This window comes from Oncorhynchus nerka, linkage group LG9a, assembly GCF_034236695.1.
Source record: "Oncorhynchus nerka isolate Pitt River linkage group LG9a, Oner_Uvic_2.0, whole genome shotgun sequence".
NCBI lineage: Eukaryota > Metazoa > Chordata > Actinopteri > Salmoniformes > Salmonidae > Oncorhynchus > Oncorhynchus nerka.
The window spans coordinates 50,440,198-50,457,807 of NC_088404.1; the positions used below are offsets into that span (position 1 = coordinate 50,440,198).

A 17,610-nucleotide genomic window follows, 5' to 3' on the forward strand; every position below is an offset into this window, starting at 1 on the left:
CTAAATAGGGGACTTAACATCTAAGAGGTTGGCATGGCAGGCAATATACCAGTGGTACTCATTGCTCGGACAGTGGGCCGCATTTGTGGCTCACAGTGATTTTCTTTTTTTCATAATACATAACAATGATACAATTTCAATTCAATGTGTTTAATGCAGGCCTGAATCACTTCATTTAATGTATCTATTGTTCCCTGGACGGCAGATAGATGGCAGTATAGCGCTGCTGTTGAACAGAAACGCCGAAATAGAACGCAACTGCCAGCGACCAATACATATCAGTTTGCTACTAGCTAATTTTGCAGTCTGGTAGACATGGATTGATTTATTGTAAAAAAGGAACGTAAATCTACTGACAATGAAAATGAGGGGGAAGAGTTGGAAAACAACTTGACAGCTATGAACGAACAACCACCGGAGAACCAGGAAAATCAGGAAGATGGCGGCTGGGAAATGCAGCTAGCTAACGTAGCTAACGTGGCTCCGGTGGTTAAGAGAAGGATACGGTCGATTCAAGAAGAACACAGAAAGCTCCAAGAGAAATGTACAGACAAGTAATTTTTAGAATGCATAATGGGACTAGCCCATTTTGTTTTAATTGCCAGAAGCCAGTCAATTGTTTTAAACAAGCAAATTTAGAGTAACGTTTCCAGTCACACCATGTCCACTTTGACAAAACATATCCAACTCAAAGGACAGCTCAAAGGACAACAACAAATAATGGACAGATCTAACATTGTTGCAGAGAAAACGACAGAAGCAACATATAAGATTGCTTGGATACTCGCAAGAAACAAGAAGGCCTTCACAGATGCAGAGATTGTCAAATGTTTTTTGGCCTCAGCGGAAATATTTTATGCTAATTTCACAAACAAGGAAAATATTTGAAAGAAAATGAATTAAAGGACTGCAACTCTCAGACTCGACCACAACAAGACGCATAGAAGACATCAGCGAGGACATCGCTAAGCAACTGATTACTGACATATTGTGGCGCTGTGTTTTAGTATTGCGCTTGACGAAAGCACTGATGTAAGTGACATTGCCCAATTATGTGTTCCCTCAAAACAAGTCATTCAGAGAGGAAATGTTATGTTTACCACCCCTTCAGGGACAAACACGAGGAGAAGATATTCTGAAAGCCCTCGTTAAATTTTTTGTTGATAATAATATTGACTGGTCAAATCTGGCAACTGTGTGCACTGACAGCACCCCAAACATGTGAGGGAAGGAGAAGGGACTCAACAATGAACATTGTGAAACAAAAACAGAGAAACAGACATACCAATGCACACCTGGATTGCCTCACAAGGATAGCAACAACAGATTATACATTTTGAATGAATTCAATCAAGGAGCAGAAGGGACATTTTTGCTCATCCAACTACCGAGGTAACCCTTAATATGGGTCTTATACATGTGATGTAGCCTATTTGATGTGTGTATGTATATTTTTGTGATGTGCTGTACATCAAATCAATTGCATGTGCTCTTTTGCTATGAATCTGCTCTCAATTGATAATTGATCATATTTGAAGAAAAAGTACAATAAATTAAACATCTGTGCGGCCCTCTGAATGATTATCTCAACCCAAAGTGCCCCTCTTACAAAAATGGTGAGTAACACTGCTATATACCAACAGGCTTATTTGTAGACTACCGTAATGACATGCATCAACCCATAACCCAGCGAGTCCATAATGTTTTCTTCAACCCAACAATTGGGACCCACTCATCAACTACAATATCTAAGTGCAGAGCATATATTATCTTTAAATGACTACACACAAAAAGCAACAACTTGGCAACAGCCAGTCAAAATGTTAAAAGGCTTTGACTTGAAGATTTGACCCACAGGTGACGATTAGGCAGCCTCCTCCCACTTTGATTCAACACACTGGTTGAATCAACAGCAACATTTTGTCTCAGCCTCATGGCAAAAGGTGTAGAATAGCATGAGATTAGCTATAAAAGTCTCATTTTTCTATTTTCCCATGGAATTGTTTTTAGAATTGTAGGAAGTTATTTGAGTCATTGCTCAGACCTTGTGGGCTGTGAAACTGCGGTGTGCCCCTGCTCATTCACCCATCACTGCAAACAAAAGCTATATCAATCAAATGTAGGCATAATCGTTTTTGCAAATAATAGGCCTATAGTTTTTTTAATTAATGCATTTTATAAAGTTATCAAAATGAATTATTTTTATTGTTGAAGACTTGATTGCACCCTATTTCCAAAATAAAAAAATGTACACTTGTGATGAAGGTGCAATATGATCAATGAGCATGATGATTGAAAGGTGAGAATTTCACTCTGGGATTGTTTTATCAGATAGTATATTCAGTGGTTTGCATTGTACATTTCTTAACTTTTACTCTCTCTCCCTTTCGATCGAGTTGGACTCTGATGATGACAGAAATGCGCTGGAAACATGCATAACGACACAAAATTAACATGCATTTTTTTTGCATCAGTGTTTCCTTCAATGGGGCCACTTTTTTGAACATGTTTTTGAGTACCTACCAGAAAGACATATCACAAGCATACCATGTGTTAACAGGTCAAAATGTGACTTTGGGTGAATGACTGTAACCGTGAGTGTCGAAAACTGATATTCTCAATTTCAAGTCTGTAGGCTATCGCTAAAGTAGAAGATAAAAACAAAAAAATCGAAACACATTTAAAAAAGAACATGATTCATATCGCAGAATAAATAGTTATTAGAAATTCAACAATTAAGTAGGACTTACCTGCGGGTTACTGAGATCAGGTCCTTCGCGCTCTCACTACCACACCAATGCGGCGCAAGCTTTTGCTCATAGTGCTGAAAAAACACCACAGGAAGCCCGAGCGCGTTTCTTGTCTCGTGGAATCACCCAGTACTCCCACACGACGGTTATTGGTTTTTCAACTCTGTGCTACCTAATGCTTCTCTGATGGTTGTTAGTTGTTGCTGTACATACTGAGCAGTTTATTTCAATTGATTGTTTCAAATCACCATAACCCATGACCACACATGAAAACGTGTGCAGGGACTATTTAGGACGAATTCATATAATTCATGCTCAGAGTGTTTGCCTAGTCCAAAAGTGCATGGTGGCATGTTCCTTCCCTCAAGACATGCATAGCCAGGCTGGTCTCATACACTATACGTAACATAGTCAACATAAATAGGTAAATATTATTATGATATGTTATGTTTGGTTTGGTTACATAAGACAGATGGTTACTTAAGGAAACAATGAAAGTGGGATGGTTGGTTGGGTTGTATGGGTTGGCGTAGAACACAAAGTCTAGCAACCGAGAGGATGAGAGTTTGAATCTCATCATGGACAACTTTAGCTTTTTAGCTACTTTGAAACTACTTAGCATGTTAGTTAATTAACCCTTCCCCTGACCTTAACCCCTTTAGCTAACCCTTCCCCTAAACCCAATCCTTTTAGTTAACCCTTCCTATAACCCTAACTCTTTTAACCTAACTCATAAACATAACTCTAACCTTAACCCCAAGCCTAGCTAACGTTAGCCAGCTAGCCACCTAGCTAGAATTTGTACACATCACACATTTCAAATTCTTAACATATTGCACAAAACTTTCAAATTTGTAACATATAATACGAATGTTAATGCATAATATATCAGAATAAATGGGTGGTGGACATCCACAAATCAATACATACCATATGAAACGTAACAGAACCACACATTTAGCTGGCTCGGTTTACGTACATAATAATACAAAATTCTCTGACACCAGGTTGCAGCCAGCATCCGATGTTATTTGGTGTGTTACAATTTCAAACTGGCAATTGTACGGCACTGATAGCCTACTGTGGGTTGGACATGCCACACCATGACAGCCTACATAAAGACGATGTAGCCTAGGCTAGTCTTATCTGTAGTTTTCAAAGGACATTACTTTCAAAGACTACAGGCTAGAATATTATAAACTATCTCAAAGATGCTTGCGAATTATACCAGGCAGGTAATTCAGATCATTCAACATTAGTTCGGAAATACTAAGAGAAAACATAACCATATTTCTTCCTTACACTCTTAGAGACAAACGGACATGTATTTGTATAAGTAGGATAAGATGCCTACGGCTCTCATCAAGCAATATTCCCAGTGGGAAAACATTTGCACAGTGGATGTTGAAACGGGAGTTTTCGTTGACGACACCGTTAGGAAATGCAGTCCCATTGCGCCATCGTGTGCGTGTAAAATAGTCTAGTCAAGTGTAGCAGAGCTTGTCTGGGTAAAATATCAACGCAAACCCAACACCTGAAGTAGAGAAATAAGGCCATATCCTGATTATTGTACGGTTATACGGTAGGCCAAGGTCTGTAGTTATTATATAAGGAATACAATGTGTTGCACTGACAGTGAATGTAGCTGGCTTGCACATGTGCCTTCAGGAAACAGGCCTGGATGCAGGCAGACAATAATTCTATATATTTTTTTCTGGACTGCCTGCTTCCTATTTCGAAAACTGTCTGTGTACATTTTACGTGAAATAATTACTGCCATTTGTATTTGCTGTGCATTACAGGTCAAATAGGCCACATTGATGAAAGTAAAAATGTGAATGGTCTCAACCCACTGGGCAAAAACGCATTGAATCAATGTTGATTCCACGACATTTCAGCAAAAAAAAGTATATATCCCAGCTAACAATGATCTGTCGGTCCGCCAGCGTTTTTTGGGTGGCATGCCGTCAGCGGCTTGCCGTGGTCGGGCCTCCGGCGGCAGACTGGCAATCGGCCCACTAGCGTTTCTTGAGCGGCAGGCCGCTATGCTAGGTGGAGGTCTTACCTTCAGTGGAGGAACTTCGGCATGTCGAAATGCAGACCAATGTGTGCGACCCTCTGTAACACCTTCTCATGAATTGAATAAGTACTGCTACTATTGCTGAAAACAATACATATATATTTTAATATAAACCACACGGATTTGACAAGAATTGAACTGTACCATTCAGCTTTGTCTGGTTCCACATTTTGTAATCATAATGCAATTTCAATGGTATAGCAAGTTCCACTACTTTTGTGTGTTCTTACAAGTAGATAGCTTGCATACTTTCACTTTTAAGTAACCTATTTAGTAATCTTGGGCATTGTGGAGGAGAGTTTAGTGAATATAGGACAAAAATGACAGGAAATGCATCTTTATTTCACAACAATACACAAATTAAGATATGGTATCAAGTATAGGTCAGTGGTGGGCCGTCAGGGCCAGCAAGGCCTTCTCTGCTGGCCTAAACATCATCAGAATATAATTTTCTTTTAAATATATTTTCCCACAAATATGTATTAAATTATTCCCCAGAGTAAGAGTTACACTCTTCATTTCATAGCGTTCCTCTTGGTTGCACTGCTTCCAGCCCCAGGTTGAGATTTTGAGGGCTGGTCTTTATGTTAGATCTTTTATCCAATCATATTCAGCAATCATGTGTTGCCAGGGGTCTAAAATCTGCCCTCAGGCCTTCAGAATCAACAGTGCGGGCGCTTGTAGCATAAAGTGAATGGAAATTAAAATTTAGTGTCAACCAATCAGCTTTAGAGTTGGCTATTGTAAGCCTGCTGGCTGGCTCGAGTGTTACACAGGAGCCAGCTAGCAGGCGTAGTGCGTGCACGTCTTTTGATTGGATTACCAATATTGAGAGGCAGGTCCTATATGGGCAGGTCTCAGAACTAGGAAACTGAAATTGATCAACGAATTAATTTGCGTACTACTTAGCTGTTTTTTCAACCCACAATGGCGGAAGGAGAAGATATCGATTTGGTCGAGGATATAATTATAACGCCATTCTCAAGACAAACTTTTCAAGAAAAGTTAGACAATGTCAGGAGAGGTATACGCCGACGCTACAAAGCCTGTCACAGGCGGGAAAGGGGTTCGTTCGCCACTTTCAACTATGAATGACTCACAGGCTCCGAGAAGCACTGCAAACTGTACTGCTGGGAATGCCTATTATTTGCAAGTGATCGATTTGGTGTTTGGAGCCACACTGGCTTTGCAAACCTGAGTTGTCTAACCAAGGCAGCAACGAGACACCAAAGTACGGCTGGGCACTTACAAACAATGGTACTTTTGGGGACACCCGAGTGGATCTACAGCTCAACGAACAAGCGCGCAGGGCAACGAAGCTGCACAATGAAAAGGTATTGTACTCTTCCCCTGCAATTCTCTGAATAAAAATGGCAATTTCAAGGTGACGCAACGCCTGGTTATACTGCGTTTCTGTCTAAATATATAGTGTCTAGAGCCATGGCATCATAATGATGGTAATAAGAGGTGGATTATTTCAGGTGGGACTGTGTAGGACTTCACTGAAGGCCCAGGCCCCAGAACCACGGCACGCTACTGGTATAGGTTAACAATACTATATCCAACCAGTCTTGATTTCTTGCATGACTCTGAGGAAATGCAGCAGCTATAAACTTTTTATTGGAGACAGAAATCTTAAAGTCCAAATCTCTGCCATTACATGTGGCGCACCAGCAAGGGCCTTTGTCAGAAATGCAAAAGGTACATACTACTATGGCTGTCAAAAGGGAGCCTACTACCTGAATTGTATTACCTTCCCAGAAATAACTGCTCCTCTGAGGTCCAACCACAACACTTTTGATGATTTGACTGATGACTCTCATTTCATTGGGACAACAACTTTGGGATCATTGTCAATTGGTTTGGTGACACCGTTTCCTCTTGACTACATGCACCTGGTATGTTTGGGAGTTCGGAATCTGATAACTCTATGGCAGAAAGGGCCACTGAAAACACGTTTAGGTCCAGCTGTTGTCAGAAATGTATCTTCACAGTTGACTGACCTAAGACCTCACATCAATAGAAAACCCAGATCACTGAATGAGTCTGACCATTGGAAGGCAACGGAGTTTAGTACATTTCTCTTGTACACTGGGCCTATCTGTTTAAAAGGGAATATTCAAGGGTGATGTATGAAAACTTCATGTAGCTTGCAGTTCCCATGACCATCTTCCTAAGTGTATCCTTGTGTGCAGACCACACAGACTATGCTGGAAACCTCCTGGTTTTGTTTGTGGACCACTGCAGCTGCCTGTATGTGAAGGAAAACATAACATATAACATATATTGCTTGACCCATGTCAGTCTCGGAAGCACAAGCATTTGGTGATCCTGACAATATCTCTTGCTTGCCCTTCCATCATTTTCTTGGCCAGTTAAAAAGAATTCTAAGAAAACAAAACAAGCCTTTTAGAGCAGGTTATATGGAGGCCATGAGAGCAACACAGTCAGATGCTGAGAAAACACTACAAAGCAGCATGACAATGGCCCAGTTCCAAATGGTCTAACGGTGAAAGAGCAGTATTAAAAAAATGCAGTTCACTCACTTCTCTGTGCAGATGTCCACTGGGAATAACTGTGTCCAGTTGAGGAACAAGGAAGTTGTCCTAGTGCAAAACCTGCTGGTGGAGGAAAACGTTGATTGTGTACAAAACATTTAGGAACAAGACAGACCTTTCCCATTAACCCTGTCATCATCATTGCTTGATATTTTCCAACTCTCTTGATTGAAGGATGAACTTCTTTTCACTTGAGCCACAAACGTGCTACGGAAGTGTAATCTACTCCCGTGCAAAGGAGGCTTTGCTGGGATGCCATTGTTCCATTTGTAGGATGCAAAGCAGAAATATATATTTTTTAAATGTTTTCCCGTTATCTCTTTTCAAGATAAATTGCCAGTAAAAGACATTACAGAAAATGTATTATTTACTTGAAGGGATTTTCTTAAACTAGATTAGATTTTCTTAAACTTAATTAGATGTAACAATTGTGAAATGTTTGAGTAAACTAATCTAATTGAGTGCCCTTATTTGCTTTTTTGTTCACAGTACCATATTTGCTGTGGTTAATTTCCTGAACGAAGATGACAGTTTAGCTGTCATCTCAAAAACCTGATGCACCAAGGACAAATGTTATTGGCCTCCATACAAGAGCCAAGAGAGGTTCATTCTTCAGGCTAGGGTCTATTTCTCTCCATTTCCGCCTGACTTGACATGCCCAAAGTAAACTGCCTGTTGCTCAGGCCCTGAAGCCAGGATATGCATATACTTGGTACCATTGGAAAACAACACTCTGAAGTTTGTAGAAATGTTAAAATAATGTAGGAAACTATACACAATAGATATGGTAGGAGATAATCCAAAGAAAAACCAACCAGAATTGTTTTTTGAGAGCCCATGCTCTTCTATTAGAACGTAAAGGGAAAAAATGTAATCCAGTTCCCAGTATGCAATTCCTATGGCTTCCATTGGATGTCAGTAGTTTTTGTTCAAGGTTTCAGGCTTGTTTCTTCCCAAACGAGGAAGAATTATGTTTTAGTACTGGGATACAGACTTGGAAATCAGTCTGTGCATGCGCGACGAAGAGGATGCGCACCTGCTAATATCGTTTTCCTATTGAACATACTTCTTTCCATATGAAATATTATAGTTTAATTACATTTTAGGGTACCTGAGGATTAAATAGAAACGTATTTGTTACGGAGTCTAGTTGATAGGTAATCGACTAGCCGGACTGTTCCCCAGACTCCAGTTGCAGCCATTCGTACAATGCACAAACAAGGCTATTGAACCTAACATTGGTGTCTGTCGTTATTCCTTTATCTAACATATCATACTGAAACATGGTATCAGAAGTGGCTCGGAAAACACACGTTTGTTATTTTTGTAGCTAAGTACAGTATAGGCGCAGTTACGTTCCATATGCGAACACACGCCGTTTCCTACTCACAACACTGATGAACTCGTTGTTAGCTGCCTAGCTAGCTAACAACCTACGTCGATGACCATCACTACCTACGTCGATGACTGAAGGCAAAGAAATCTCATATTCCATTGCTATGGCAGCGAACATTCCGCCACCAAATCCCATGGTTCTCACAGGGGACTGACTGGAATACTAATTGGGACAACTTCAGGGATGAATTCGAGGACTATGCGCTGGCGACCGGTCTACATGAGAAACCCAACGAGGTACAAGCGGCAACTCTGAGGAGTTTAATGGGCAGCGAATGCAGGCATATCTACCGGCACAATCTCACCCTCACAGCACGTCAACAGTGTGATGCAAAGGCTATATTGGATGCATTGGAGAATTACTTCAAACCCGCCAGAAACGTAATTTATGAGCGGTTCGTTTTCGGAAGCTGTAAACAGGAAGAGGGTGAGTCAGTACACAACTTTGTAACCCGTTTGAGAGAGAAATCCGCCACTTGTGAATACGGGGGATTGAAAGATGAATTGATTCGTGACAAAATAGTGCTGGGAATTGCAAATGAGGATACACGCCGGCATCTACTGAGAGAGAGAGACTTAACATTAGTAACTGCCATTGAAATGTGCCGCACTGCTGAAGTCACTGACATGAGAATGAGAGCAATGGAAATCGAAACCCCACGCTCTGACGTTGATACCGTTCACGCTGTTGCTAGGCAGACATTCAGACTAAATCAATCGAGGCAGAGCAATTCACCACGAACGGTGAACACAGAGAGCCCCGTAGCATGTAAATACTGTGGGAATACACACACACACGTGGCAAAGAGCACTGCCCTGCCTACGGAAAACCATGCAGAGCTTGTGGAACTAATAATCATTTTGCAAAAGTGTGTCTCAAAAGCAAAAAAGAAGGGTGAGTGAGGGCAAGATTCACTGTGTTGATGATGTCATTCAATGTTCAGAGCTGAAAAGTGAAAGTGACATTTACATGCATGAATCCATTGGGGCTGTACACTCAAGAGGGAAGAAATGGTTTGTGACACTACGATTACACAACAAGCAACAACAATGTCAACTGGATTCTGGTGCTACATGCAACGTAATGAGCTACAAAGACAAAATCAATCTGGCACCTGACACACATCTATTGCCCAGCGATACTAGACTAAAGCTCTACTCAGGAGAGCTAAGGAGCTCTATGGGCACCTTTGAGACCGAATGTGTTATTCGGGGACGCAAACACAAGCTGGAGTTTGAGATTGTAAAAACCAGTCAACATCCTCTCCTCTCAGGCTCTACATGCGAACGACTGGGACTGATGCAGTTCACTGTACCAAATGACCTGCACATTGTGGATCATGTCCAGCATGGACCCCTGTCCAAAGAACAACTACTTAGCAGATATGACGATGTATTCAACATGCCCGTTGAATCTGTGCCTGGGGAGGTACACTTTGAAGTGGATGAGAGCATCACTCCAGTCCAGTGTGCTCCTCGCAATGTGCCCATTGCAATGAAAGTGGCTGTGAAGGCCCAGCTGGACAAGTATGAGGCCGATGGCCACATGACATCTGTGACTGAACCAACTGACTGGATCAGCAATATGGTCATAGTGAAAAAACCAGAGAAGCTGAGGGTCTGCATCGACCCAAAGCATCTGAACCAAGCACTGAAACGATCCCACTACATCATGCCGACACTAGAGGATGTCCTCTATAAGCTTCCCAAGGCCAGGATTTTCACCTTGGTGGATGCCCGAGATGCATTCCTTCAATGCAAGCTGGATGAAGAAAGCAGCCTCATGTCTACCTTCTGGACCCCCTGGGGTCAGAAACGCTGGCTCAAGCTCCCGTTTGGTGTCTCGGTGGCGCCTGAGATATACCAACGTAAGCAGCACGAGTTACTGGCTGGGCTCAAGGGCATTGAACCCATCGCAGATGATGTCCTGATCGTAGGCTGTGGTGACACAGACGAAGAAGCAGTACGCGACCACAATGTGAAGCTCCTGGCACTGATGGAGCGCTGCCGATCAGTTAAGCTTCGCCTTGGCCTGAAGAAGCTGCAGTTCAAGGTGAAAGACGTCCACTTCCATGGCCACATTCTCTCGGCAAAAGGCCTGAAGCTAGACCCAGACAAGGTCAGAGCGATCCTCGACATGCCAAACCCGTCTGATGCAAAAGGAGTACAGCGTCTCATCGGCTTTGCAAACTATCTTGCAAAGTTCATGCCACACCTATCAGCAGTCTGTGAGCCTCTGCGCCGGTTGCTGGACAAAGACACACCATGGCACTGGCTACCCAAGCACGAGGCCGCAGTGCAGGAGATGAAATCTCTGGCTTCATCCATGCCAGTGTTGCGCTACTACGACGTCATGAAGCCTGTCACAATCCAGAGCGACTCCAGCCAAAGGGGACTTGGATGCTGCCTTATGCAGGAAGGCCAGCCCGTTGCGTTTGCCTCGAGAGCGCTCACCCCCACCGAACAAAACTATGCACAAATTGAGAAAGAGTGCCTCAGCATCGTCTTCTCCTGCCAGCGATTCCATCACCACTTATATGGGCGAGACCTGGTCATCGCTGAAACTGACCACAAACCACTCATTGCCATATTCAGTAAACCTCTCCTCAACGCGCCCAAGAGGCTTCAAAGCATGCTCCTGACTCTGCAAAACTACAGCCTGAAGGTCATTTACAAGCCAGGACCAGAGATGTACATCAGCGACACACTGAGCAGGGCAACAACACAATGTACAGGCAGAGGCACTGTCTATCAGCGGCAGGCCATCTGTTTGCTACAGCAGGAACAACAAGATGTTCAACAGATCAATCAGGCAGACTACTTAAACGTCACAGATCACCGCCTAGCCCAGATAAGGCAACACACTGACAAGGACGAACGCCTACAGCCACTGAAGTCCATGGCTCTCGCAGGTTGGCCATACCTGAAAGAGGAGACACCTTTCACAGTGAGAGAATACTGGACCTTTCGAGATGAGATCAGCGTGCAAAATGGCGTCTTGTTCAGAGGTCAGAAGGTCGTTATTCCCAAATCACTACGTCCAAAGATGCTTACTCGCATACACTCCAGTCACATTGGAGGTGATGCATGCTACCGCCAGGCTCGTGAAACATTATACTGGCCAAACATGCAAGCAGAAATTAAAGACTTTGTCAGCAACTGTACCACATGCAACGAGTACGCTCATGAACAGCAAAAGGAAACCATGATGTCACATGAACTGCCCACAAGGGCCTGGCAAATCGTCAGCATGGACTTATTCAGCCACAGACAAAAGGACTATCTTCTCATCATTGATCACTACTCTGACTTTTGGGAAATTGAACTGCTCCCTGACTTGTCTGCAGAGACGGTCATAAAGCCCTGCAAGGCGCAGTTTGCAAGGCAAGGTCAGCCTGACAAGGTAATCACGGACAATGGCCCACAATTCACTGCGCAGTTCAAGCGTTTCGCCTCAGAATGGGAGTTTGACGACGTGACCTCCTCTCCAAGACACCCAAAAGCAAATGGCAAGGCAGAATCAGCTGTCAAGATTGCAAAAAACCTGTTAAGCAGGGCCTTGCGCGACAGCAACGACCCATGGAAAGCGATCTTACAGTGGAGGAACACACCCACTGAAAACATGGACAGCAGCCCAGCACAACGCCTTCTGTCCAAACGTCTGAAGACTACCATCCCCGTAGCTAACAAGCTACTTGAGCCCTGCGTCATGGTTGGCGTCACGGACAAACTGCGTCACAGAAAGCAGCTCGCTAAGTGCTTCTACGACCGGACTGCTCGGGACCTACCAGAGCTGGAGGTGGGTGAAACGATAAGGATGAAACCGCTGCCGGGAGACCACACACGACTTTGGAGGCTGGGCACATGCCTGCAGAGAGTTGCACCACGTTCTTACCTGGTGGATGTTGGTGGCTCCCTCTATCGTCGCAATCGGGTGGATCTGCGCGTAGCAGAGCAGACAAACCAGAACACGCCATACACTCACCTAGATGAGCAGGATCACAGTCCAGGCCTAAGGGTAAGGGGTGCAGAATTGAGACATGGGCCAACCGAAGGTGAGGCTTCTACCCCACCAAGCTCTCCAGCTCGTGCCCCTAATCCTACCCCTGTCAGAGCCAATACTTACTCACGGGTGGGTCGGCTGTGCAAGCCACCGGACAGGCTTACTCTGTAAGCAAGGGACTGTTAACTTGCCCTCGGTTAATTAAAATCTATATGACAACTGAAGTAAAAAAGAAATGTAATGCTTTTCTATTGTTATGACCTGACTGTTAAGAATTTAATGTTATGCCTTTATGTTTGCACTTTCTATTGAAAAGGATGATGTTACGGAGTCTAGTTGATAGGTAATCGACTAGCCGGACTGTTCCCCGGACTCCAGTTGCAGCCATTCGTACAATGCACAAACAAGGCTATTGAACCTAACATTGGTGTCTGTCGTTATTCCTTTATCTAACATATCATACTGAAACAGTATTTTGACTTATTTTAACAAAGTTTAGTGGGAACTTTTTGGATTCCTTTATCTGCATGTTGAACGAGTGGATTACTCAAAACGATGGTGACAACTAAACAGACTTTATGGGATATAAAGAAGGATTTTATGTAACAAAACGACACTACATGTTATAGCTGGGACCCTTTATATGAGAAATCAGGAAGATTTTCAAAAGGTAAGTGAATATTTAATCGCTATTTGTGAATTTATGAAACCTGTGCTGGTGGAAAAATATTTTGATGTGGGTCACCATCCTCAAACAATCGCATGGCATGCTTTCGCTGTAATTGCTACTGTAAATCAGACAGTGCAGTTAGATTAACAATAATTTAAGCTTGCAATCGATATAAGACACTTGTATGTACCTACATGTTTAATATCCGTAATTTGTATGATTATTTATTTGAATTGCGCGCCCTCTAGTTTCACCGGAAGTTGTCCCACTAGCGGAACGCCTAGCTCTAACATCCGGAATCTGTGTGAACACGGTTAAGACCATTGACGATATAGTTTTAGATAGTAAGGTGCACCTGTAATTGTTTTAAACCTGTCCCCAATTTTAAAAGTATTGAAAGATGTAAATGTATGAGTTGCATTATCTAAGGAACTAACCATGAGATAGAAATGAGAAAATATTCCTGCCGGTTACAATATTGTCTAAAAAAACTAATTGATTATGTATGTTTAGGAATGGCAATGTGTAACTATGACATGAGAGTTGTGTGAATGTGGAGATGAGTCTTAATCTGAAGTTTGGATAGTAACATATAGAAATATGCTTAATCAGATGACTGAAATTTCGATAATAAGCTTTGATATAATGTTATCTTGGAATTCACTGCCCATCATAGAATATCACAAAATGGTATTGAGAGCAGTATGATTTTTTAGAAAGCAGCGGAAGGTCTATAGTTCCAAGGAGGCTCGATTTTGCCATGTTCTCTGGAAGGTTAGAGAACCGGTCATTGTCCGGGAAACAAAAGCAAACATTTTTGGTTCCGCTGGTAGTGTACTTGGAGAGCTGCTTTGAAGCTGTGGAGAGCCCTTGAAAACACAAATGGAATGGTTGATGTTGTAACGGCATTCAGAGGTGGAAGAAGGATCGGACCAAAGTGCAGCTGTGACGTGTAAATGAGTGAAGAGGTGTGGAGTCAGGCGCAGAGAGCAAAGGATGTGGGAAAAACAACACGCTTTAATGTCCTGGAAACATAACATGTACAAAAGTGGAAACACAAATGAACAGAAATATAAACGGACAGCGTGAAACCCAAATGCAAACAAAATACACTCAAACAAAGAAACAGGAGAACAAGCCCGCACGAAACAGAAGCGGGCTGAACAGACTATATATAACCCTATCCTAACAACCAAACAAGAAACAGGTGATACCAATTAGACAGAACTAAACGAACACAGAACAACGGATCAGCGATAGCTAGTAGACCGGCGACGACGACCGCCGAGCGCCAACCGAACAAGAAGGGGAGTCACCTTCGGTAATATTCGTGACAGCAGCGTAACTGTTCATGATGATGTATTCAAAATTAACTGAACACTTAAATACAAAACAATAAATGATGTGAACAAAATGAAAACTGAAACAGTACCGTGTGGACCAAAACACTCACACGGAAACAAACACCCACAACTCAGTGAAACCCAGGCTACCTAAGTATGATTCTCAATCAGGGACAACGATTGACAGCTGCCTCTGATTGAGAACCATACTAGGCCGAACTCAAAACCCCAACATAGAAAAACACACAGACTGCCCATCCAACTCACGCCCTGACCATACTAAAACAAAGACAAAACAAAGGAACTAAGGTCAGAACGTGACAAATGTGAGTACCTAAGAATTTCTTACGTTTTATGTGGATTCTGTGAAGATATGAAAATATGATGAATTGTATGCGTGTATAATCGATTTTCTATAGATTTGACAAAGTAATAATAGGAATATAAGATGCAACTTAAACAACCAATACGTAGACGTACATAGGTTTTGAGTTGGTATCTTAATGGATAATTTTATAAAGATGAGGTTTAAGCATTATTAAACTGTCTAGAAGGTCTGAGCAATTGTCTCAGAAACTGATTGGAGCGTGTCCACTTTCAGGTAATTTACCCTAACGATGTAACTATAAAACGCTTATTGTACTTTTTCCACCCGGGTACTACATTTGAAATAAAACTGCCCTTGAATGAAAATTAGTATGAGAGGAGTTGCTAGATTTAGTGAATAAACCTTTTCCCATAAAGTTAGAGAGAATTAAGATGGAATCTCGACATAAATTATAACATCATATAAAGCCTAGGGTATCCATCAAACTAATTATCATTGCGGGATTAACCTCTCTGGGATCGTTCGGGACGCTAGTGTCATGACATTGTCCTGGGGGGTAGGTTTATGACAGTAGTAAATACCTCTCCCCTTTTTTCTCTCTTTACCCTACTGAGGTTACATTTACAAAACCCTTGGTTAACATAGAGATTCTGGGAACATCAGAAGGTGGGGGGAAATTAACTATATTCTGGTAATCCGAACAATTGAACATATGCGGTGGTACTTAATGAATATGATGTCAGTTCGGTTGTCATCTGAGACATTCTCATCAATGACAAGATGACAAACTCTACAGTGGAAAGTCTACACATCAGAGTTATCCGATTCACATGGAATTGTTGTTCAATTTAAATGTTTGAATATGAAATTATTCGTGATGGGATGAAATGTGATTTTAGCTTCTTAAATGTGAGATTTGGGTTTTCATAAGATAGGGCTACTCAATCAGTGGCCCGCCCCTGTGAAGGAACATGGGCTATAAAACTTTTCAAACACGCCCTCCTCTCCCTTCCTATATAAGCCCTTGATGACAATATAACCTCCTGTTCCGAGGATGTAAGACGGCGGTCCGATGTCAGAATGGTTCAGATAATAACTACAGAACGAAGCCAACATCAGCGTGAGCTTTGGTTGCGAATGGTATGAACTTTGAACCCTTATTCACTACAGAAGTGATACCTCCTAGCCGTTGAGTTAGCAACAGCAGATGCAACGAGGGTTAGGAAGGAACAGACAGAGTATACCGTCTATAACCCAACGACGTTACTACAACGTATCCAATTGACAACCAGAGACATTCTTCAAAAGACTCGGTTGGGCAACACGGCCTTCCATCTACCACCAACCTACCGAAGCACAGCTCAGAGTAAATATTTATTGCATTTTCCTTTTCCAAATGGGCGGTAATTTAGAATGCATAAGATACTGTATTTACGATAGCACAGCTTCTTCCCCTTTTTCCTCAGTCTTCCCGCTCTTTCACTCAAACCCAGCCCCTTTTCTTTTGTGTAACCAGCTGTCATATCTGTTCCGCCCGCTAGGGACGTTTTCCTTTATGACGTAATTTGTAATCAAGTTATGATTTAATTATTTGTATGTGTAATTCTGTGTGATTAGTTAGCTTTTAGTAAATAAATGATTAAAACCAATTTTCTATTGCTGATTCAAATTGTTAGCCAGGGTTCGTGCAGATAACTAAGAATTTACCATTTTCAGATGAGACTGAATTAAGAGGACGATAAATGTTTACTGCTATTGATGTAAAATATTACTAGGTCTTTAAGAGTTTATTCGGAAGATAACAGCTCTATAAATATTATTTTGTGGTGCCTGATTCTCTAGTTAATTACATTTACATGATTAGCTCAATCAGGTGATATTAATTACGGATAAATTATTTTATAGAATAGCATGTCATATCACTTAATCCGGCATAGCCAAAGACACGACACTAGCGTCCCACCTCGCCAACAGCCAGTGAAATTGCAGGGTGCCAAATTCAAAACAGAAATCTCGTAATTAAAATTCCTCAACCATACAAGTATTTTACACCATTTTAAAGATACACTTCTCGTTAATCCAAGCACAGTGTCCGATTTCAAAAAGGCTTTTCGGCGAAAGCAGAACATATTATTATGTTAGGTCAGCAACTAGTTACAGAAAGCATTCAGCCATTTTCCAACCAAAGAGAGGTGTCACAAAAAGCAGAAATATAGATAAAATGAATGACTAACCTTTGACAATCTTCATCAGATGACACTCCCAGGACTCAATGTTACACAATACATGTACGTTCATATTTATATCCAAAAACCTCCGTTTACATTGGCGCCATGTTAAGAAATGCCTCCAAAACATCCGGACAAATTGCAGAGAACCACTTCAAATAACAGAAATACTCATCATATACTTTGATGAAAGATACATATTTGACATATAATTAAAGATAAACTTGTTCTTAATGCAACCGCTGTGTCAGATTT

General features: G+C 41.9%; 1 protein-coding gene across 1 annotated transcript in view; it reads right to left on the bottom strand.

Annotated features, from left to right (window-relative positions):
- Nucleotides 1-2,845, bottom strand: part of LOC135573302 (metabotropic glutamate receptor 8-like) — a 43,102-nt gene extending 40,257 nt beyond the window's left edge. The window contains exon 1 of the mRNA XM_065022157.1: nt 2,751-2,845. The gene's annotated coding sequence lies outside the window, so the exon portion shown is untranslated. The remainder of the gene's footprint in view (nt 1-2,750) is intronic.
- Between the last annotated feature and the right edge of the window lie 14,765 nt (nt 2,846-17,610).